Here is a 25,423-nt window from a genome sequence, read left to right as displayed (position 1 = left end):
TAGTTCTGCAATGAAGACTAAGAAGAGGGCTGGAGTAACAAAAATGAAAATGAATCCTTGTTATTGATTATCTGCATGTGTCTCTGGATTAATTGAAATCAGAACAGAGTGCTGTTATCTAGAAATCCCAAGCTATTTCTAGTTCTAGCACCACTGGTTTGACATGTGAACTTCATTAAGCAACCAAGTTAAAAAACCCAAACAAAAACAAGCCTAAATCCAGAAAATCATTTGGGTATTGAGAAAACACATACCTGACCCTGAACCAGAATAAAATCAAACCCTTCCAGACAGGCACATCAGTAATACGCAGTGCAAGAAACATCCATCAGAGGAGGAAAAAAACAAAGCCAGGATGCCTGAGGATGCAGCTGAGAGCAGCTGACAGAGGGGAGCTGCTGAACAAAGATCCTGCATACCTGATATTCCTTCTTTTTAGCTCTTAAAAACACACACTAAAATATCATTGAGGTTAGCTGTCATTGTTGAAATTGGTCTGTCTTTAGAAAGACTGTGAAATGAATTGGACCAGAAAGATAGCAGAAAAATAAGTTCTGATGGGCAGCATTTATCTAAGAAGATTTCTTCCTAGTAGTCTGGATTTCTGGTTTTGAGTACATCAGCTTATGTACCAAAATATCAATTATCTTGTGCCTTGCAATTTCCTGGCTGGTATTTCATTCAGCACTTAGATTTTGTAGAACCTCTGCACCATGTGTTTTTTAATGCCAAGAGCCTCTTTTCTGCCTCTGGCAGTTAACACTGACATTCACCAGGGACAGGCTTGGGACGGAAGGCTTGTTTCCAAAGGAGGATGCAGGAGCACTGTTAGCTGCAGACATTTAAGACTCATGTTGGTTTCTGCTGATACCAGGCTGAGCACAAGGGAACCTAGAAAAATTTCCAACCTAACCTTTGTCCCCAAAATGCTGAACATTATATCTCTCTATTTGTCATCAGCAACTCATCACATAACAGAGGAACTTAGTGTTTTATACTAACTGTTTTAATCCACATTGTAAGACTTTGTTGTCATTTTTCATTAAAGAAAACAGAATTTTTATATATATTTATACATATGTGTATATATATATATGTATATATATATATATATGTAAAAGTCTAATTCAATATTGTCAATATTGTCAAAAAGAGACAGAAACTTTACTTTAGTAGTATCTTTCTCAAAACCAGCTGACTATCTTAAGACATTTGATGCTGACCTTTGCCAGGGACACTTAGACTCCAGTCATGTGAAATCTGAAGTGAATTTGGGGTTGCAGATAGATTGGTTCACTGAGAAAAATTACTCAACAAAACTGTCATATATGAATTCCCAGTTTTTGAACTTCATTGGCATTTTCAGCTTGAGACATTTAAGATTACTAATTTTTACTGAATTATCAATGCAGGATGCTTATAAAGTATGTACATGACAGTTTTTAGTATTGTCCCTTCTCTTAAATTGCAAAACTTCTGTGTTATCTGAATTTCTAGTGTTGCCCAGAAATTTCTTAGTGCAAAGCAATCACTGAAAATGGTAGGTGTCTTGTTTTCAAAGCTATTTTTTTTAACAGAAAAAATACAGGTGAAGCAAATGAGGATAATATTTAGTTCTACAGATTTTATCAGACTATTTTATGCTAGTGGGTTTGCTACATAATAATACATAGGATAGGAAATAAAACCATGAGTCAAATCTGGCTTATTTCACCACAGTTTCCTGGTCCTGAAATACAAATCTGTTCTTTTTCTTTAAAATTGATGTGTACTGCATATTCTCCTGTTTCTGCAAGGAGACAAAGAACAACACATTTGTTGCTTTGTGCTAGTCTCTTATTTCTTTTAACTCATGATGATGGATGTTATCACTAAATTCAGACATCAGGTTATCTGACTTGGTAAGTATGTAAGTATAAAAATATTTACCCACACAGATGCATCAAATATTTCAAAGTGCATAAAGATAAATACAATAAAAATTGTAACAGTATTATATAGTAAGCACATGCTATTTTTATTGCATGTATACCTTTCTGCTATTTCAGAAGTTATATTCTTGAAAAAGACATTGAATTACATAATAAAGTAGTAGAACTTTCAGAATTAATGCATTTTAAAATATTATAATGGGTACTAGGTGAAAGCAGCCATAATAATTGGGACCACTGATATGCTAGTTTCTAGTGATTATTGTTTGTATTATCCAGGAGTGGACATAATTATGCTAGTCAGTATTCATATAAATAATAAGAGACAGTCCTTTTCCTGAGAAATACACAGACAATACGTAGGTTAGAAGGAAAAAACAGGTAACAGAAGTAGGAAATTATTTTCCTAAGGGGATTGGAAACAGGAAAGGGAGAAATTCCAAGGTTAACAGGCAGTAGCCTGTCCACAGTATATCATATCCTGCCCTTCAAGCAATAATTTCTCTTTTAATTATTTGGGTTTTCTTCGTATGCTTTTTAGCATGTCTGTCAGTGTAGATAGCATTCATGGGCAGAGGCAAGCATGAAGCCAGAGGTTATGCACATGACAAGCAGGCTAAAGAATAGAAATTTTGATTAACTCAAAATTTAAAGGGCTATACAGAGACACAAAACCTATGTAAAATATTCAAAAAGTACACTGAAATTACCAGAAAACTCTCAGAAAGAGTGCTTAAGAAAATTATGCATAATTAAAAGATGAGATGGAATAGAGAGTTCAGAGCTGTCTACCCACCTGATTTTCTAGTAGGCTGTGGCCTTTTTGTGAGAGTATAAATATTTGTTATGGGTAAAACAAGTGCTGTAGGAGAGAACAAAAGTGATTTTTCCTGTAAGACTTTGGTACTCGTTCTAAATCAGGCAGAATAAAATATGGAACATAATTGTCCCATGGCAGCAGCATGTGGTTTAACAGATAGTCTGTGCTTCTATGCTATTTTAACTATAACTTCTGTTCTTCACCCAAAGAAAAAAATCATCATTATGAAGTATGATTATGAAAACATCAGAATTATCTCTATTTTTCTGGTCAGAAACCCTTGGTTTTAAATCAGACCCTCTCAATGCATCTCTATGGATGTGTATTTTCAGATATTTGGAGATTTGGCTAGATCTCCCCAACATCAACCCACTGATGATTTAACCAGCACAAGACTTTTTTTTTTTCTTTTATCACTTCTTCTGGGGATGTTCTTGTATTAAAGACAAATTAAATGAAGTATTTCTGATGGATTTATGCTACGAATCTCCCTTCCCCCAGTTTATGCAACTTAGTTTTAAAACGATATTGGAAAAAAATCTAGTGTGTGATCAAAAAGATGCTGCTTATGGTAACAGAGAGCAGAAAAATGAACAGATTCTCAAAGCAGTGGCAGAGACAGAGTAGATCCCACTTCAAACAAGGGTGAAAAGTTCAAGCATTTCCTGAAATGATGCAAAGAAAATGTGCTTCAAATGAATGAGAATTTTCTTATCCATTTGCACATTGGTTGGGTAACATCACCATTGTTGACGTGAAAGAAAGGTCAGCCCTGTCCCTCCTCACACTGGGGGTCATGAGAACGATTTTGTAAGTGCCAGTCACTGCTTCTTCCAAAGGCTCACTTCTCTCAGAGCTCTGCTAATACAGGTTCAGAGCAATATGCAGCTACTGCAGGATTTTACATGCTCACTGGGCTTTGTGGATGGTTATGAAGAGGAAAACTTTGGACTAGGTACAAAATATGCTAGAAAATATTTTCTGTTCAAAAGCCAATTTTAAGTTTTTTGGGTTTTAGTTGTGTTAGGAGAAGAGTATAAAAAAGAACCATAAAGCCTTTATTTACAAAAATTGCAAGTATTAGCAAGACATAGGTAATAAAAGGTAGGTTAATAAATTAGTATTTATTTCAGTTTCATTTACAGTCTATTACTCAAGCAAGCTTAGGAAATAGTTGCTTTTTTTGTTTTAACATCCTTGTTGGCAACATAAAAAAGTGAAATTAGTGAAATATTTTAATGTAAAACAAGTCACTAAGAAGTTCAACAAGGTCAGGAATAAGAGCCCTTTAGATTATTCAGGATATTGTTAATTCTTTCCTTGAGAATAGCGTGATAGCCCTGTACCTTTGCACTGCAGCTTCTTATCCAGTGAGGGAGTAAAAATGGATTCAAACACTGCAGGAACAGAATCACATCGTAAAAAACATTTAAAGAAAACCAAAACCTGGCTTAAAGTTTAAAATACTTTTATTAGCCACAGTCAAACAAAGCTTTCATTGTTAAATCTTTCTCAGTATCACAAACCTCCAAATACTCTGACTTTTGTGGAGTTTAAATGACTGTACAATTACTTGGAACATACCTAAACTTATCTGGACAATCAGAAACTCCCACATTTGCAAATGGAAATATCAAATTACAAGGACAACCACACAGGACACTGCTCACATGAAAACCAGGAAATGCATGAACCTAAAGGCACAAAGGAGAAACAATCCAATTCTCTTTGCTTTGGTTTTGTTTGGTTTTTTATTTGTTTCTGTTGTTTGGGGTTCTTTAATGGGATTGGTGTGGGCCTAGGACAAGCATTCTTATTTGTTTTTTTGTTAATGCAAGTAATTTCCCTACTTTACTAAATGTTTTTAAGAAAATCTTAAGGCTTCTATTAAAAATGTAAATGGAAGCAAAATTTATTTGTTATTATTTCATTATTTATTTTAGAACTTTATCATAATTTCCCAGATTTTTATAATGATTTTGATGGCTATCAGTTTGACTGCTGCCTAATACTGTCTTTGTATCTGTGTTTGTTTCTTCATTTTCTCGCTGCATTTACTGTTCCAGAGGAAAGGTGATGCAATGTAACATTACACTCTAAGTGAAACACGGTGAACATCAGAGCTGCTGTAGCCATTTTCTATAACTGCACACTTGCTATGATTTAAAAAATGACAACAATTTGATCTGAATTGCTTCCCATTTCTTTGCAAAACAAATATTTTGTAAAGATCAACAGATTTGAAATATCCACAGAAACTTTCTGAACATGGATATTGTAATCATTAGGAAAATCCTTTATTCTTCCCTTGCTTTTTATACTAAATAGGTTTTGAGAGCTCTGTAGTACTCAAATACTGTAAACAGGCAGTTAATGCAGGCAGAAATCTGAAAAACTGAGACTAGTTGGCTTTTAGTGGCTCTGCAGCATTGATAAAGGCAGTGTAAGTCCACAGAAGCTGTATCTGTACACAGACATTAAAAAAAAATACATGGAAACAATTTCCTTTTTTTTTTTTTTTGTCATGAACTCTTAGTCCTTATTTTCACTATTAAATGTCTGTTTCGATTGACGTAATCACTGAAATTTGAAGAGCACCCAAATAGTCAGGAAGCTACCAGGTATTTCAAACATCAGACTTAAATAGTTTTCATTCTTCATCACTAATTATGTATTAGATTTTGTCATCTTCTTATACAATATTAGACATTTAGTTATTTGACATGATATGTGTGTATATGCACCACCTTTTTTTTTATTCCATAGGCTCACATCTTAGAATCATTTAGAAGTTGATCATTAACTAATACCACCTGCAAAATCCCAAAAGCAATGTGCAAAATTCCACCTGACAACTTTCTTCCTCATCCCTCCCCAGACCTTCTGTCAAGACAATAAAACAAAGATAAGGTGGCACAGAATGGGTTTTATCTAGCCACAGACTTTGCCAGTCTCAAGCTTGCCTAATAAGCAAAATGTTTCATTCTAAACAAAGCACTTTGAGGTTATAATTATTTAGAAGACACTAGATGGTATCACAGTTGCTGGGAATAGCGCACCATTTTGGGATAAAATCCAGATTTAAACAAGTATCTACACTACACATCTGTCACCATTATGTTGCAAAGGCTCTATCTTGCAGTTTATTTCAGTGGTTGACAGAACTGAGGCATACTATAGGAGTTATCTTCTAAAATATTAATACTGGAGAAGACTGTGTGCTTTGCTCTACAAATATTCAAGAGAGAGGGGAGGAATGTATCTCTGCTCTCCAGTCTATTTCAACAGTTAGCAGTAAGCAAAGAGTACAGAGCACTCATTTCTAGAGCATTTAGTGTTTATACTCTCTCAGTGGCTTGTAATGGGTCAGCATAATTAGATAAATCAATGTGCAATAAAGGACATTAAAAACCACAGCACTTGCCACCCTGGCACACAGGGTCCTTTGGGTAATTTAATTCCTGGGATTTTTCCAGATCAAAAGGTAGAGAATTCATTCTCTGAAAGAGAATGTTAATGGCACAGCTTCCTTGTTAGCTCTCCTTCTTAGTAAATCCATACTTGTGATACAAGAGTGTTCTTAAAACGGATTATCAGGGGACTTAAAAAGAGATCCACTCAGGTAAATGATGGGGATACTTTTGCTATCATTTTGAAGGGCATATGAAAATCTCTTGTGGGCATAAGAGAAGCTCAGCTTGTGAAATATGCAAGAGGGTTAAATATTTGGACTGTCTCTGTACGTCCCTCTACATGCAAACTGAGCAGTTTTCTGCTTGGACCCATCAATACTAAAACTTTACCAGTTTCTTGAGCAATCTTTGAGCCTAGTCCCAGTGGACAGCTGAAGGGCAAGCCTGTAGAAAACTATCTCTGATGCAGCGTTAGAAAATACATTTTAAAAAAGTGTTTCTGATTTGAGATTTCATTTGTGGTGAATGGGAAAAAACCTCCACCTGTACTAATGTCTATGCCCACAAAGGAAAATATAACTCTCCTAACATCAGTTTACAGTCTACTTCTTTCCAAGAAAACTTAGGGGTCTTCCTCTCCACCAGGAGCTGTCTAATTATGTAAAGGAAAAGTGATTAACTGATTATGATGAATAAATTAATCTCTGAGGACTTCTATGTATTCAGACATTTCTAATTAGTATGGTTTTCATGAGGAAATTCAAGGCAGTCCTCTGTTCCTATTAGTAATGATTAACAGAACAATAAGTAATTTTTGGCAGCTCCCTGCAAAATTATTAGAATTAACATGGGATTAAGGATTTGTGAAAAATGTGTCACTGATTAATGATGTGAGACTGACAAGTACTACAGACGGCCCTGGAAAAACACCAATATCAAAGATTTCAGGAAGCAAAAATGGAGAAGGGGTTTCCTACCACCTGTGCCAAAAATGTTGATTCCCTTCTCAAGTTCCCTACTCCTCAGTTTTCCTGAGGATCACCAGTTAGTGCATGAAAGATCAGTATGATTCTGTTTCTGCATCTCAGGACATTTCACAATGCATTTTCAAGTTCATTTTATAAATGCATTACCTACCAAAGATCTTTGCAGTTCCTTGTTTCTTTTTCCTTTGAAATGTACTTTATTAAATTTGCCAAAATTGTGCCTTCATTTACAACTGATCTTTATAAGCAGCCTTTAAAAATAAAATGATCAGTGTTTAACAACAGTAATTTGAATTTTGAATACTTGGTCATGGAGACAGGTCTGAGCAGATTAGTTAAAGTGGCTGTGAAACAAACAGACTTAATTCTAGGATGATCAAGAAAGCTATTTCTATCAGACAAGTACATGCACTGCACAGAGCACTCATTCATGGTGTTCTGAAAGTATTCATAAGATCAGTGAATAAACATGAATTTATACCAACACAGGCATAAAGAATAACTGGTAGCTTCCTTGGGGAAAAAGAGAACCCATGAGAAGAAATGGAGGGCAAGTCTATCTGAAAAAATGAAGTACAGTGGAAACAGTCTCTGCTATCTGCATCCAGGCTGATATTTTTACACATCATGATGCAGTTTCCTCTAAGGGTAATAATTTGGATCTAAAAGGTAGTAGAACATGAGGTATTCTCTAAAGTAGGTAAGCAGCCTCTGAAAAAGCTTTACTAACCCAGAGACAGAGCCCTGTGTGGCTGCACTGGCTCCCGTTCAGGGGCAGCTGCAAACTGTGCCTGGTCAGGGGACCCTGCTTGCAGGACCCTGTAAGAACTCAGAGGCCTCGGGTATCATCCCTGGCTTTGCAAATGAATGGGAAATCAACTGTGCTATTGCTGTGAGTGAGGACACTGGAAAGGCTGAGGGTGGGAAAGGAGGGATTTCTGCTAAATGACATCAGCAGCACAGAAATCAGGAAATCTCTTTGGTTCTGTTTTCTACTAGGAGTAGTACAGGAAAAATACCTGACTTTCAGAGGGAATTTAATCAATTTACAAATGGCATTCAGTCACATTAATACCTGAAATGGCAGGTTGTGTAGGATGATCTGGGACTTTACTGTCCTTTACTGCCCACAGTGTTAATAGAGAAAGTGTTAATAGAAACTATTAATCACTATACACCACTTTGTTAGTAGAAGCCAACTATATAGAGAAATGTATAATATGTGCCTTGCTAAACCCTCAAAATAGACCAAAATCTGCACAATATGGTAACCTTTTGCTATCACCTTCATATTTGAGTAATATGAACATATTGAATGGATCTATGTGCGTTTCCAAGCAGGAAAAAAGTGTTGGTTTATATGGAAAGGTTTTCACTTTCCTCCACCCATTGTCATGGCATTCAGTGGACAATTCACGGCAAGGACCTATTTACAAAATGTTGCAACCAATCTGAAACTTTTCTGATGGTCAAAAACTCTAAATTAAAGAGAGAGTTAAAAGCAAAATGCTAATCAAGTGTTGGTATTGCCACACCCAATTGCCATAAAAATGTTCATTGACTCTGCATTAGACAATCCTTCATGAATACTTGAGTGACATTCAGAATTACAGCAAAATTCATCATTATGCTCAATATCTGATCTGTGATCTCATTGTCAGTCTCTTTCTGTGTCATTTTGCCTTAATGAGAAATGAGCAAATTGTGTGTGTATATATATATATATATATATATATATATATATATATATATATATATATTTATTTATTTTAATAAACAAAGGGGAGACAATTGTGAGTATCTGGTTTTCTTTATACATATCTTTCTGCTCACTTCCCATCTACACAGATAAAAACTTTTTCAGGAGGCTGAATGCAATGCATTGGAAAACGTTGTCAAAGAAAAACCATGCAGAAATGCTAGCAAGTGAAAAAAGTGCAGCTACTGAAAGTTAACTCTCCTTCCCCCCTACTCCCAGACTCAGCAGGACTGCAGTTAATGCCTCTGTTTCCTCAATAATAGCCATTTTCACTGTAATCAACAATGATGTCACAAAGCAGGAATTATGACTTCAAATAAAGAAATAAACTATGGGAGTATCAGGACTCTTCAAAATCAAAGTCTTTTTTTCATGCAAATGTCTTTACTTATGAAGAAGAAAACATCTTATGCAAATGAATTTGTTTCTAAAGAGATTGTTTTTCAAAGATCTCTGTGAGGAAAGAACTTCTTTACAAATTCTACTGGACTATTACAGCTCTGTAGTAGTGGGTAGCATTGTTTCAGTATCTGTTGCTGTAAATCCATAGTCCAGTCAGAAATTTGACTTGCACAAATGATTGCTGCTGAATAAATGGTCAACACAGAGGGCCTCTCTATTTGGCTGTGAAATGTTTTTTGTTCAGAGCCTTTCATTTCAACAATTTATTATTTTCCAGAATAAACTATTCTTTCTGTTGAAATTGCTCATACATATTCTTACACTGAAGGTGATTGTGTGTGCTTGCGTGGGTATGTATATGTAAATGTTGGCAAAATGTGTATTCACTCATTTATAAATTTATTGAAGCAGGATGAAGCAGTGCTCTCATTTGCTGTCATTCTGCAGACACTTAATTTGCACTCAAATGCCTCAAAAATGTCTTCACTTGAAATCTGCAAAGCTGGAATGAATTCAGCTTGGAAACAATGTACTAAAAGAAAAGTAAAGATCTGAGCATATAATCATACAATGACAAAGCATCATTAGTGAGGAAATTTTAGTGTTCCCTTAAATAAGGTTTGCTGTAAGTACATATTTATAAATAGCTTGCTTTTAAATTCTGCTGTTGTTCGAGAGTGTTGCTCCTATTTAATTAAATTTAGAAATGTATTTACTGCAAACTACACAACACATTTTCACTGAGGAGATTCTTTTACCTTTCTCTGACCTAGCTGCAATAATTGTCAAGCACCTTTCCCTTGTTTGAGTAGGGCATGGGGGTCCTTAGCAGAATGTAGCACACTGGTGCTCAAGCTAAAGCACTGGTCAATCTTTCTTTTTCCTCACAGATTATTTTAACAAACTGAAACCAAAATCCTGTCAAACAAACAACTTTCTCTCCTTCCCAGCCTCCACACTTCATTTTAACAAGAACTGGGGCTCAAAAAATGACATCCCTTTTCAGCCATTGACTCCATTGATTTCTGCAAACGTTGGATAAGACATTAAGAATGAAGAAAGATGCAAATAGACAGTGAGGTGATGTCTATAGCAGCACTGACAGTACAAAACAAGACAGCCTGCTCCCTTGCGATCCCTTCAGAAAGCTTACTGAGTGAGCAGTGTGGGAATGCCGGAGTTCTTTAGGATTCTGCAGTTGTTTTAACATTCATGTACACACAAGGCCAAAAAATGGACAGACCTTCCTGGCAAACAGTGCAACTGAAACCTGTCCTTTCTATCCCAAGATACCTTTTTTTCCCTGGCTTGATTCATTGACTGAATTAGACAACATAGATATTAATCCATATTTCAGTTTTTTCAAATTGAGAATTTTGCAGAAATCTGAAGTCCATAGATGAAAAGATTCAAATTTTGACCCTGATGTATGTAGACTGTATGCAGACTGCAGAGATAAATGTATCCAAGTGAGAAATGTTAAACTGCATCATCAAAGGATCAGCTTCCCATCATTGATTCAGGATTTATTACTCTTTGATTTTACAATATTAAAAAGCACATTTTAAGAATTATAATCAAACTATATGTTCTTTAACATAGATAAAACAGCTACAGTATTTAAAATTATTAATATTGTCAGGAATAAAATGTTTATTGATGAAAAAAATAGGAACTTGTTAATGTGGTATTGAAACCTGTAATGTTGTGTTCTTTCACAGGGAACTACCATTCCCATCTATAAACTAGCCTGAAAAATAGTGCTCTACACTTAATACCAGACTGGTGTATGTTTGTCAGCATCACTGGGGACAAGAGCAAGCAGAGTGCTGACATTCTACTTCTTATCAAGTTTTGAAAACCGACATTTTAATGGGTATGGCACTCAGCAGACCTCAAGACTTTCTTTTCATAGCTTTGAATTGCCACCCTATAATTCAGTACTATTAGCCTCCACCTCTTTCATTTTATCATCCACAGGTGAATACATTTGTTGAAAACATGATTTCTAGATGCTTTGTGCAAGTTAAAACTGTCAAAAATACAAAAGAAGAGAGAAATATATGACAGTTATGTAAGTGAAAGGACATTTATAAAAGTGATTTATACTTCCACTAAATAAAAAGAAGTCTTACCTAAAGGGCAAATCTTGCAGTCCTTAGAAAAAGAAATGTATTAAAAATTTTGTCTAACTCCTAAAGCCCTGATTCAGGAAATTGATTAAGCATATGCCTAAATTTAAACAAAATAATAGTCTTAATCTTCCTTGTTCGAATATTAAGTGACACATACCATTAAATCCTGCATTAAAAGAAAAAAAAAAAAGTGGCTTTTTTCATTGTTGGTGGGACTTTGTTGCATGTTTATTTTTAGGAAAGGTAGGTAACATGAAATCAGTGTTACCAACAATAAATAGCAGTAGATAAATGGAAAGTTGATAGCAGCAGTGTCAAACCCACTAAAAGCTCTGTCTTTTGTCGTCTGCTCATGGATTGTTATGGGATCGTTTTTACCAAAGATATGGTTTGCTGTTCATTAAAATATTATGAGAACCCTTAAGCTGGTGGCTTGTATAACAGCTATCCTCAGACCTTGAATTTGTCTCAAGCAATCAGGCACAATGAGATACACTGAAGAGGTTTAAACAAACTTTGTAATTTCAAACATGTGAAATTTGAACATTGTCCCATTGCGCCTCTCAATATCAGTACTGAAATTTCCGAATTATCCGCTCACAGACACTAGAAAATGCATCTTCTGCCTTGATTTCAGTCAAAATATGAGAAAAAAGCATCAAATGGTGAGAAAGGATATGGGAAGTAATCCATAAATGAGAAAGGCCTCCTGAGCAGGGGTTTGTTTGGTTGAACTTCTGGTTTTTAAGCTTACATGCCTGTTTTGTACACAGAGGTACCCATACATATTAAGCACCTATTTTCCTTTTGTTTAATAAAATACTTATTAAAGTTAACTTTGCATCGTGATCCAAGCAATGAAAATGGTTTCTATAGCTATGTTTTGCTAATGGTTAGAAAAATAACTTTAAAAAAGCATAATAAATGCTCACAACAGGTAGCACATTACTGAAGTGTTTGCGACTTGATGCTCAACCAGTGAAGGCACAGTACAATGGGTTATTGATGGACACACATGTGGGAACCACAGGAGTGCCAAGAGAACACATTGTTATCAGCACTGAATAATATAATGCTGAATAAATTAACTGTGGTGATTGCTTAAAATGTACCTTTTTGTGTAATAGCCCTAATTATCAGCAACCCTTTACAATGAGTGGGTAATCGTTTTTAATTCCTTCAGTATCTATTGTAGTAACATTAATCATGATGAGCTCATTTGGTTTTAATGTGAATATAATATGTGATACCACAGGAAGTCAGCTGAAATGCAGCAGTATATAAAGCCCACTTACTGCACAGGGTTATCTCAAATTGCCTTCAAACACAATGCATGCTGGCTGGTATATGCAGCCCAGGGTGCTGCTCAGTTCATCTCATTTGGACACATCAACCCAACAAAGTGCCAGTCAAGCCCAAGCTGAAACATGGGGCTTCCTGAAACTCCTTTTTTCAGTGGCTAAGGTGAAATGTGGGGGGAAACAGCAAGCCAGGGCAGCTGGGGCTCCATTAACCAAGTCAGCCCGGTTTGCACACAGCCTGTGCACCTCTGCCTCTGTTTGCAGCTGTAATGCCTCGAGACAAAACTCCTCACTGGCAGCTGAACTAAGTCAGCAGTTTCTGGGTGAGCCTTTTCTGACTGCTGATGCACTGGATACCCACGGATACACAAAATGCTCTGGATAGCCAGTGCACATAACAGTAACAGCCAGCATATCTATGAGGAAATTGCAACTTCATAAATGGAATTTCTTATTTGTAGTTGGTTTGATACAGTTTCTATAAATTCTTTAGTTCTCTGGATTAATAGAAACTGCTAATGAATGATTAATTGTTTTACCTGTTATCCCTTGTAAGTGGTGCCTGGATTTACAAGTGTATTTAAAGTATCAGAATTTATGCTTTTCCATGGAATTAAAAATAATACAAGCAAAAAAAAAAAAAAGTAGTGTCAAATGTTAAAGTACTTGTTTTCCCCATGGGACATATTTTTCTGTGTCACAATTGACTTCTGATTTTTTATTATCTGGGACTGGGGAAGAAGTAGTGATTCATTGTTGACCTGAGCTAGTCGTATTGTACACTGGGGAAGATTCAAATTTCCATTCGTACTCTTAAGGTATTACATACTCATATCTTATGGCTCTTGGAGACATAAAGTTCCCATCACAATTTATCTGTGCATAAGCATGCAAACAGGCACAAATATAGACCTTGTGTGATTATCGAAGGAGTTTGATATGATTATTTCTATGCATGGATTAAAAATAAGCTTGCATGAGCATTCAAGAAATTCAACTCAATTTTAGTCAGTCCTAAGAGAACAGAAATTTAAAGCTTCATTTATGAAAGTCATAAGTTAGACTCTGCAAAATTTTCTAAAGTCACAGTGCTGGCTCAGATTTTTCTGAACTGTGACAGTGTAAACCGCTGACATCTTTTTTTCTTTTAATTGTTTATTTTTCAAGCTGTTTCTGGTGAGTGGGCATCAAACCTGCAGTGCTGTGAAAATTTATTCTAAGAGAGGATGTGGTTCCTTATAGGTTTAGAAGCTCTATAAAAATCTATACAGCCATACTATTTACCCATTAATAAATGGCTTGTGTTAGCAGTAATGAATTTAAAGGTTTCTGCAACAGCTTTTTCATCATTAGACTATTCTGCAAAGTTTCCAAGTACCTTGACACAAAAATTCAGGAAGTAATTATCTGTCTAAGCTTCCTTATCTTTTCTATTTTATCTTTTAAGGAAGTTAGAACTGGATTAACTTCATATTATACCTTGTAGAAAGCTGAAAACTTTATTGATGTTAGAAATGAAACTATCAAGGAGAAAGTAGCTGTTTAAGGACTTTGCTTTTCTCTTTGCTTCTAGTTGTGAGAGTGCAAGAAAGTTCATGCTCTTTTAGTGCCTTTCTAAGGAACCGTGTTATGTCAAGGTATGCAGCACTGCCATAATGGAATTTCAAAAGGACAGTGGAGCACTCTGTGTTTGCTTAGATCTGCCAGATATTCAGGATTGACCTGGAGGGTACAAGAACAGGGCATGTGTCTGTTTTAGACTGCTACTCAGACCATTGAAAGTCCAAACCAGCTTGTGAATAACACATATATGATGGACTCTTTATAAACTGTGAGAAAATTTCAGGCAGACTATTTGATTACAATAAAATATGCACTTATAATTTTATAATTATTTTTAAATGGAGTGCTGAAGTCGACCTTTTTCATATAGATCAGCCCTTAAACTTCTCATATAGTCAAGCATCTTTTTGCTAACAGTATTATGAAACAAGAAGGTGTTGTTAAAAATGAGCATTTTTCCACATAACTTTGACAATAATGCTATTAAAACACAGTATATCATTGTATCTTTCAAAATAAAGTATACATTCAATTAAATTGGTAAGGTCTTTCTATCAAATTTTCAAAAGTGCCACAAAGTCACCTTTGAATTAATTTTCCTCCTAGAAAATATAGAGACATTTAGGTAAAACCATTACTGCTATCCCCACACCCTGGCACAGTAACACTGGTAAAAAAATGAGCACTGTCAGAGAACCAAAGTATAGAAGGGAAGTATAACCCATGCAATCATTTTAGCCCTAGATAAAGTCACTTTTTTTTTTTATTATGGAAAAATGTAGTGCTACATCAGATTGTAAAATGCAAAATCTTGCTGAAAATAGAGTCTGGGAATAGGAAAAAATATTAAGGGTGGCATATTTTTATCAGCCATGATGTCTTCTCCAGGCTGTAAGAAGGAAAAAAACATCTATTCAGTGTTAACCATAATATCAGGCCTCTATTTTTTATGGAATTCAAAAATAATTGTCACCTTAGGGCTGCATACAGCAGGATGAATTATACTTGGGTAGCTATGAACTTTGTTTTTTTGGGTGACTTACAGCTTGTACAGCTTGTTGCCTAAAAGGAAGCTTATGGTCAAATAATTCACATTAGATATTCCTGCTTTTAAGCTCAGTAAAAGATATCTTTAAAAAGATTTTTAAGAAAACTGGTGCAACTGCCACCCCTGGTAAATCAACCATGCTAGCATTCAATTATTTGAATTAGAACTCCTGCTTAACTTCATGCACATTAAAAGCTAACCTTTTTCTTTTTCCAATTTTTGTCACCAGCTGTAATCAAATCAGGACTGCAGCTTTCAATTATGCTTGTCCAAGATTGGAGCTCTTGAGTCTTTTGTGAAGACTTACTGCTGAGTGCAAAATGTGAGATAAGTTGCAAATGTTTAGACATGATGACAACTCAGAGGTCTGATTGATTACTAAAAAAGAGTAAATAGAAGGTGTTATTAAAGGGGCTTTTTTGGATGGCAGCCCAAAGGACCTTTTAAGAATGTTTTGAGCCATTTCTTAGCGAAGAAATTAACAAGATTCTTTCAGTACTTGAAGTAGAGATGGAAAAGCCTATTTAAACAAGCCAGTTAATGTTTCATGTTTTTTCTTATTCTTGATTTATACTGAAATGGCCAAGTTTAGCTCCACTGTAACTGACAGCAGCATGAGTACCACAAAGTTCTTCACTCCAAATAAAAAAAGATTCACAGAGGTTAAGAGGGACCAAACACTGTTTTATCCTTTGATTATGCCTAGTTTCAAAAAAGTTTCATTATTATTTCTCTGTATTTGGATGACATTTTATTCACTTTTCAAGAAATCTAAACTGCTTGATGAAAAGCAATTTACAATTGGTATCTCAATGAAATGCCCATCAAATTTTAATTTACACTTAAATGACCAGGAACAAGTGCTCAATTTCTGATCTTTTACTCATTTAAATCAATGGTAAAATTGCTGAGGACATAAAAAGACCAGAATCATCTATTAATAATTTCTGAGTTTTCCATCTTTAAAAGAGAAGCCAGCAGAGCTGTAAGAATTTAAGATCAGATGATGATGATGATCCGAGGGACAACTACGACTTTGGTGCTACAGAAAATCTTTGTAAGGTACAGTAAAGATGCACAGGGTGCCCTTAACCATCAAAGCAGCAGATCAGGGTAATTTCATGTCTGAGGGGAAAAAGCAGCAACAAGAAACCATCAGAAATTAATGTCAGGTAGGCGCCTGATAAAATCACTCTAGTAGAAGTTCATCAGTCTAGTAATAATTAGTCTTACATTCAGATCTGGTGCAGAAAAAAACCCAAACCAAACAATCAAAAATCAAAAACGTGTTGAGAAAGTTAAACATGTCTTCTTTGTAAAACTGCCATGAACCACAGAATATGTTTTTAGCACCTATGGTTCTTACAACAGGTATTGATCTTCTCCCTCCTAAGCTAAAATAGTTGGATTTTCACAGCTTCAGCTCAAACCATGTCTCTGCAGCCACAGGTAAATAATTATATTTTCATCATCTAGCATCTGAGTCATTAAACACAGATTTTCAAAAATTGTGCATCTGCTTGTAACTTCACTAGAATGGATCACCTCTTACTTTGCTAATTTTTTTTTAATGATTCCAGTGGTTATGTTCCTATTCTATCGGACAAAATCTGCTTTTTTTTGATTTTCAGGTTCATGCTTAGCTCCACATCAGGCAGGCCTTGGGCAGACACCTTCAATGGCCAGCAATGGGGTTTTATTGTCTTTTCACTGGGAAATGCAGTTCTAGGCATGGAACTGTCTTTGTTTTCACTCTGGCTCACCACTGTGTTTGTCCCTAAGGTACAAACCAGGATTGAAATGACTGGCTGTTAGACTGGAGTCTTCTTTCTCCTGTTGGCCAGTAATATAAACATTTCAGAAAACAAAAAAAAAAAAAAGGGAAAAAAGACCATAGTTTTTTCATGCTGCTGCTCATGGTTAGATTAGTTGAATCTGTGTAAAGAAGGGTAGCATTTCCATATTATATAAGGATGGTAAACGCTTTTTTAAAACTTTGATCATATGCAGAAGCAAGAGAAGGGTGGGATTTGGGAGTCAAAAAGTTGTTTATAGAAAGGGGGAAAAGAAAGAACACTTGTTAGCTGAAATCATTCTTGAACCTCACAACAAAATTGTTATTTTTTCTTTCAATTTCTCAAAGTATTTTCAGCGGTATCTATTTTTTAACAAAGAAATTACAGTACAAAGCAGGGTTGAAAAGCACTCCTTATAAATGGAAAACTGAACTCTTTTGTTATTTCTTACACTCATGAATATTTTATTTGACAGAAATAAACTATTCAATTTAACACAGGAATTCTGTTTTCTAGTCAATATCATAGTCAGTAAAAAAAAGTCACCTGGCTAGAAAATGTTTGACTAAAATTCAGTTGCTGTCTTGAAGGAAACACAGCCCATAACTATGATGAAAATTAGATTTCCTTTCACCCTTCTGTCTGTTATCAACGCCTTGTCTCTTATAAGCAAAACCTATTTTTTTATTTTTCCATTACCTCATATCATAGTGAAGTCTGAGGTCAGTACTGAGACTCCTAAATGTTATTGTAACATAAACCATAAGAAGTAACACAAGATGATTTTTTTCTCGTTTTGATAGACATGAGTTGCATGGTCATGAAGAGAGACATTATTAAGCATTCAGTTTACAAAATTTTATGAGGGCCCATGCTTAAACCAATATAAAATGGGCAATCTCTTTCTCTCTGTACTGTTTTTCTATAACAGTAGAAATGAAATTATCTTCCAAACTATCATTTGAACAATGGACTGTAGGGAACTGTTGGCAATTTATAAATCAACAGAATGTTGTTGGGTACTTAAATGTTGCCACTTCAATGTTATTTTCCTAAATGTACATTTACATTTACATAGCATTGGTGGTGGATTTGTTTTCTTTGGATTTTTGTCTCTTTGGGTTTTCGGTTTGTTTAAATGTGTCTTTTTAAGTTAACAGTGAAGTTTATGGATCTCAGAGAAATAATTTTGAATGGGAAAATCCTCACTCTCTGTTCTTGTGAGCAGAGTAAAGGAAATTTAAACTGCCTGAAGAGGACACCTGAAGCTCTTTCATAGCATGGATTAACCCTAACTGCAATGGCTGGAGCTAACACCTTGTAGTAAAAAACATGCTAGTGTCACAAAAGAGGTCTCAAAAGTTATCAAACAACTCTGCAATTGGTAAATAAGGTGAATAAGAAACAAAAGCTCAGGTAAATAAGAAACAAAAATTTCTGAATTTTTTTGCTAGTACATTAAAGTATATTTTTGAAAAAACTTCAAAAGAAAACAAATCAGACAGAACCTAAAGACAAGTGATCTGAAATACTATGCAAATATCCGAAGCATATTTAGGTCATGATACTTATTTTTTAGGTATTTTTTCAGATTTCAAGAATATCTGGAACTCACTTTGTGAGTTAAAATGGAGTCATAGTCTGATAACTTTGTTAAAGAATTGACATCCACTTATCTTTTTATAAATCTACAGTATAAAATACACTCATCTTAAAATTTTAGACATACCTGACACTGACAGCATCCACTATATAAACTCCACAATTACTTATTTTTCTCATCACTGAATTTATTATCTGACTATCATACATGACTTCACATGTAGCTGAAATATACTTGAAAGAGTAACCAATTTATTGTCACTTTCATTTGGGTACGGAAGAATAATTTCTGTAATTTCTTTGGGGAATGGTTTCTTTTTAAAAAAAGTGTATTGAGGCACAATGAATGTCAAATGCTTCAAAAAGTAAAAGACAGTGTTTAGTGAGAAACTTTCAGCCTTTCAGTTTCCAAGTGCAGCAGTCAAAGGGAGACTTTTCTTCCACACTCTATCATTACCCCTTCAGCCCCTCTGACATTTTGACATATCATCATTTCCATGATCTCAAGCATGTATACATTGATTTTTCAATCATTCTCTATTAAACCCAACAAAAGAAATTTAATGATCCAATTGAATCAATCCAGGGGAAATAACTGCTAGTTTCAGTGCTATCAAAAGATTCACGCTATTCTTAAAGTTTTCTTTTTTGTTGTTTTCTCAAGTGAAATAAGCAAAATGCTCCTTGTTCACTCCGAAATGGGAAATTGTATTTGAGATAGGGGGTCTTGCAGTGAAATCATCTGTAGCCATACTGGCAAAGGATCCCTGCCAGGGCCAGAAAGGAGAGCACTGCTGAGATACAAGTGTTACCTCCCGAAAGGGCATTTGGGATTTCCTCATGTCTGCTCAGCTCTGCTAAGATCCAATGCAGCTCCTTTGATGAGGGCAAGCAAAGGATGGAGGCAAGAACAGGTTCACCTTCCTTTGAAGTTACTTCAACACAAAGGACAAAGTTCTCCACACATTTGAGAAGCTTGGGTGATCTTTGCACTAGGGAAAACACCAATAAGATGGTTCTGGAGCACTACCACGGGAAATGTAGCTTTGTAACACAGATGTCTGCTAATGACATTTCATACAAACACCTAGACCAGGCTGCTCAGAGTCTCACCCAGCCTGGCCTTGAGCACTTCCAGGGATGGTACATCCTCAGGTTCTCTGGGCAACCTGTTCCAGTGTCTCACCAGCCTCACAGTAAAGAATTTCTGATATCTAATCTAAACCTTCTCCTATTTAAAGCCATTTCTCCTCATCCTGTAACTCTAGGCCCTTGTAAAAAGTTCCTCTCTAGGTCTCTTATAGGCTTCCTTCAGGGGTGGAAGTGCATAACTGGGTTATCCCAAAGCCTTCTCCTCTCCAGGCTGAACAATCCCAATTCCCTCAGCCTTTCCTCATAGGAGAGGTGCTCCATCCCTCTAATACTCCTGGTGGCCTCCTCTGGACATGCCCCAAGGGTCCTTGTCCTTCCTGTGCTGGGGACCCCAGAGCTGGGCACAGCACTCAAAGTGGAGTTTCACAAGGGTGGAGCAGAGGCCCAGAATCTCCCTCTGGCAAAACCCCAAGGTTTTATCTAAATCCAACCTACCTGATTTTGTATAGAGTCAGAGAATTGATTTATAAGTCAAAGACTCTATCCAAATAAAATGAAGGTTTTGCAGATTTTTGTAAATGTCAAGTAACTGGAAGACTGCAGCCTCATAGTCCCATCCATCCTGAAGAAATGTTTGGTTGTGTTGGGGAGATGATTGTGCATTTCTGTGCATTCAGGATGTAGGGTAACACATCTACACCAGGAAGCATCAAACTCTGCCCCATCTCAGCACAACTCCAGCAATGAAAGAGGAAAGGAAGAGTAATTTCAAAACCCATATGAGAGGATGAGATCTGGAGGCTTTGTAACTGAGAAAAGATAGTTGGGCATAAAGGGCTAGAAAAAAAATAATAAAACAATAATCTCTATTTGCAAAACCTACAGGAAAAAATTGATTCTCTCAATCTCTTGCTTTTTCTTAGGTGTTTTCCAAGCACTGAGTCAAAAATCTTGCAAAGTTGTTTGCTCTCATTTACAGACGCCTATGAAGGCTGTTTCAAATAAGTTGATACAACTATTTGCTAGTTTACGAGAACTTTCCTAATCTTATTTTACATATTTTTGCAATATCTTGAGTTGCTTTGGAAGCTAACTGGATACTATTTCCTTCATGGAAGCAGAAGCAGCCTTTTATTATATCAATCAATTTATTATATCAATCATAGCTCTCAATATATTCAGAATTTCTCTATGTTTCATATAAATCAGTCTAAAATAATCAGCAACCTGCAGTGCAATGATTGCAATTAGAGTTGTGAAAATCTTGTCCATTTCAGTTACAGGGCTGCACAAGAATACTTTCTTTCAGAAGTATTTTTCTTTTTAACTAGTTCACTGTTTGAGCCTGTGGGCCAATGTAAAAATAAAATTGCTCAATGACCCTTTGTAATGTAATTTAAAACTAAACTAATTTGTTAGACAAATTCATCAGCGTTCGCTGAAACATCCATGAAGCACAGCTGATATTCACCTTTTTTAAATTTTATTCTTTGTATTTGCAGCAGCTTTCCCTACATGCACAAGGTAATTTTTATATTATCTCAGTGATCTAAGAAACAAGGTGGTCTTTTTAGCTCAGGAATTATAGTTTCCTTGATCACATTTCATAGTACATTTAAATTTTTAAAATAAAATTAATTTATGTGCTATTTCTTCACTGTTACTTTAATCTTGTCCAGAATGTTCCTAGCACATAAACCACCATCATTTGTAAAACAATTTTTGAAAGTCATTAACAGCATAAGTCTACAAAACCTGGTCACAACACTCTCTAGCTTTAAGAAATGTCTGAATTAAACATAATGGCACCTCTGAGATGCTCATGCTGCAGCTGACAGATGCCAAGGTCTGTACATGATAATGTGTTTATATCACAGAGAAAACCAAAGCTGTATCATACAGAGATTAAGCAGCTCCACAGCTGGACGAGCCATGCCTGTCTGAAAGCAGAACAATAGACACCTCCAATCTGCCATGACATTAAGTTGACAGTCTTTATCTGCCATTGTTACTTAAAACATGGGAAAAGTGTTGCTTTGGAAGTTCCAAAAGGTACCGGATGTGCTGCAATTCCCAGCCTCCCATTTGTTTGTAAGGCAGGCCTGGAGCAAACTATAGATCTGAACTACTTAGTTATACACCAGTGACCAGAGAACTGCATACGTGTCTCCCAACCCACTGTGTTCCCTGAAGCATGTCCTTTACACTATTATGTAGCATTTGGACAATGAATCTTTACCACCCCTAAAATAAAGTGAAATTCTGAATAGACAATATTTCAATCTAATATTGTTCCATTCTTCACTGGCTAAAGAATGCTTTTTTTTTTGGTTTTTTTGGGTTTTTTTAAACTACAATGGGGTCATTCAACATGTTAAGGAATAATGTGAAGGTTTTCCAGTCTTAAAGAAAAGAGCAGTATCTTCTTTTCTGGGATGAAAATAAAACTGTTACTTCTCAGGATCTGTAATCTCTGAAAAAACAATTTTCTGTCCTGTGGGAATGAAAGTTTAATGCTGCAGACAGTATAGGTGTATTATTCTATATCACAATATGTTCCAGAATACTGCAATTCTTTGTAGCATGGTTTTGTTTTAATAAGGAAGGATGGAATAAAAAAAGGGTATTTTTATGAACTGCTGCTCCTTGTAGTAAGAAAATAAGGTTTATTATTGAGACAATTCAAATTTTAAATGGGAATTCTTGGACACTGATGTTACCTACTGGAATTTGGAAACGTGTACACACCCGTATCAGTCACATGCATAGAACACCTCGGGTATTAGTTTTACAGCATGCCCTAATTCAAAATTAACTGGTTTTGGACTGTAGTGGACTGAAAACTAAACAAATATGAAGACTTCAAAGAGAATTCCCAACAACAAAACATCAAGCATTCTAAAATGCTTGATCACCACACAGTGAAAGAAAAAAATATAGATAGGAACTTCACAATCTCTTGTCAATAATTTGTTTATTTTAAAATATCAGCTGTATTTTTTCTCTTTTATTTTGCATAACAATAGAAACACAAGAGCAATCACAGTATTGGGGATGCAATTAAGCTTCAGGACAAAGGGGGCTGAAGTCACAAAACACAATGGAGATGCTGAAATAGTGTTGTAGACTTCAGATTAAAGGATAATTGAGTGGACCTAAGAGCACTCAAAGTTGTAAGCAAGTATTTTAGTGGCCTGTCTTTAAAACTACTGTGCAGAGTGCTTTTAAGGGAAGTGGGTGCATATTTGAAATATCTTGAGACTGTGGTGGCAGAGATCTGTTGCATTTTCCACAACCTCCTTACTTATGCATATCCCAGTATATATTAATTTATGAAAAATGTAGTAGCAGTTCAGAGAACCGAGCTTTGTACTTAATACAATTTACTTTAAAGAATAGACACAAAGTAGCCATACTAAAATATTTTCTAAATAATTAATCAGTTAACTAAATAAATTAAACCTAGTTAGAACAATTCTTAGCTATTTATGAATAAACACCTACTTATTTAGGAGAGGAAATGACAGGGAAAAGCAAAATCATTACTGAAAGTAGATGTCCAAATGACAACTAAGGCTTAAGCTCATATCTTATAACTCAACATTTTGCTCTAAAAACCTTGAGAACTGTCATTGACTCTACTGAAATATTTATAGGTTTTTAACAGAAACAGTATTGTTACCAGTGGTTAATGGTCTTGAGTGGATTTGGACCCCATGAAAGAGTCTTTGTTACACCACCACTCCTTAATCAGTGAATTTTAGCACAGTTTTTCCTTATTGAGAGAAACAATTTTCCCAAGGTGTCAGTCTATATGACCAAATTTAATACATAAGGAATCTCACTTCCAGGAAATGTTGGGCTGGGAGAAACAAAGAATATCCATCCACAAGTTTATTTGTCATCTGGCTATATGGAAACAGGACATTTTCCCGTTCTGCTGAAAAACAATACTTCCTACTCATGTGATGCTGTCAGAGGTCCATGTACGACATCGTTCAATCTACAGCAAGGAGTGCTCAGTCATGAATTTGGAATATGGTTCTTTAAGGAAATGAGTTATATGTTCTACTCTCAAGAAAGCATTTAAACTTAGATTTTAAGCACGTGGTTTTACTTTTGTCCCATTTATTTAACATTAATCACCTAGTTACTGCTTTGCTGAACGAGGATGGTATTGCACATATGCTTAAAGTTAAGCATTTGATTAAGTGTTTTGTTACAGCACTTTGCACTGTGCCCTGTAGCACATCTAAAAGACATTTTAGCAGATTCAGAAAGCTCTGGAGAGAGCCCAGTGCTGCAGTGTGGCTGTCATTTTATACTGAACAGAATTTTTTTAATTTAACACACTGCAATTGAAAGCAATATGGGACCTCAATGTGAAACAGAGGAAAAAAAGGCTGCCCTGACTCATCACCATCATCATCATGATCACCACCAATTCATTGTGTGAATAATTGAGGCAGGTCACAAACCTGTTCTAGCTCCTAAATGATTCATGTCTATTGCCAGTAACTTTCATTTTTGTTACATCACAGCAGCGCTGCCAGCAGCTCCTATGAGATAATTGTAAAAATTGTCATGAGGAACTAAATTGTTTTATATCTCAGCCTAAAGGTGTTGAAAAAGTAGACTTACCATGAGTACTGGTAGATACCCCTTTTTTGATCTCTGCCTTTTTTGAGATGTATAATTTAAAATGACTTGAATTTTTGTTGTTGCTATTTGTTATCAAAAGAACACATGAAGTTTCAGTTATTTAAAATTCATATTAATAATGTATCTTACCATAGCCAAATTAGTCATGGTAGGTTTGAACTCAGTGTGTTTCTTTTCCTGTCTGACAAGAACTGCCTTCCTTCCTCCCTGCTAAATTTATTCTTTTTAAATTTACTTTATTTTTCTACTGATTCAATTGTGCATTCATTATGGTTTTAATATAAAATTTGAAGACTTTTTCAGGGGAGGGAGGGGGGAATAACTTTTTCTACCACATCTCTTAGGTTGTCTTATTATCTTTCCCTAATAATCTATAGCACACATTCATTGGGATCAAATTTACTTTTCCACATATTGGAAGATAATTTCCCAGACTGACAGGAAAGCCATATGCCTCATTACCTTTTCTCACTTTTTCTTTTTGCTATCCCCAGAAGATCACTGATGTATTTCACCCTTACCGAAATCCAATCTATCCTGGAATAAACCTGCTAAAGTCTTTGCTTTTGTTTCAAAATTTCTCAGCCCAAACCACTTGCCACCAATCTAGAAAGTCTTTTTTAGCAGCCCTTTAACTCCAGGTCAGGATCTCCATCATGTTCCTTACTTGCCTCCTCTGTTTCAGCTGCCTCTTATATTTCACTTTTTAATAATGCTATTGTTTTTAAGAGAGGGACAAAAAATATTTTTTTTAGTAGTGTAAATTTCACCAAAATTATTTAAAAACCTCCATCTATTATTTTCTTTATATTTCTCCCAATTTTCATTTCCACATATGATTTGCTTCCCTGAGTAGTGACTGCAGTGAGCACAGGAGGGAAAGGCAGAACCTCGACTCAACTGCAGAACCTGG

This window comes from Zonotrichia albicollis, chromosome 8, assembly GCF_047830755.1.
Source record: "Zonotrichia albicollis isolate bZonAlb1 chromosome 8, bZonAlb1.hap1, whole genome shotgun sequence".
Classification (NCBI taxonomy): domain Eukaryota; kingdom Metazoa; phylum Chordata; class Aves; order Passeriformes; family Passerellidae; genus Zonotrichia; species Zonotrichia albicollis.
This window is presented reverse-complemented; position numbering follows the sequence as displayed.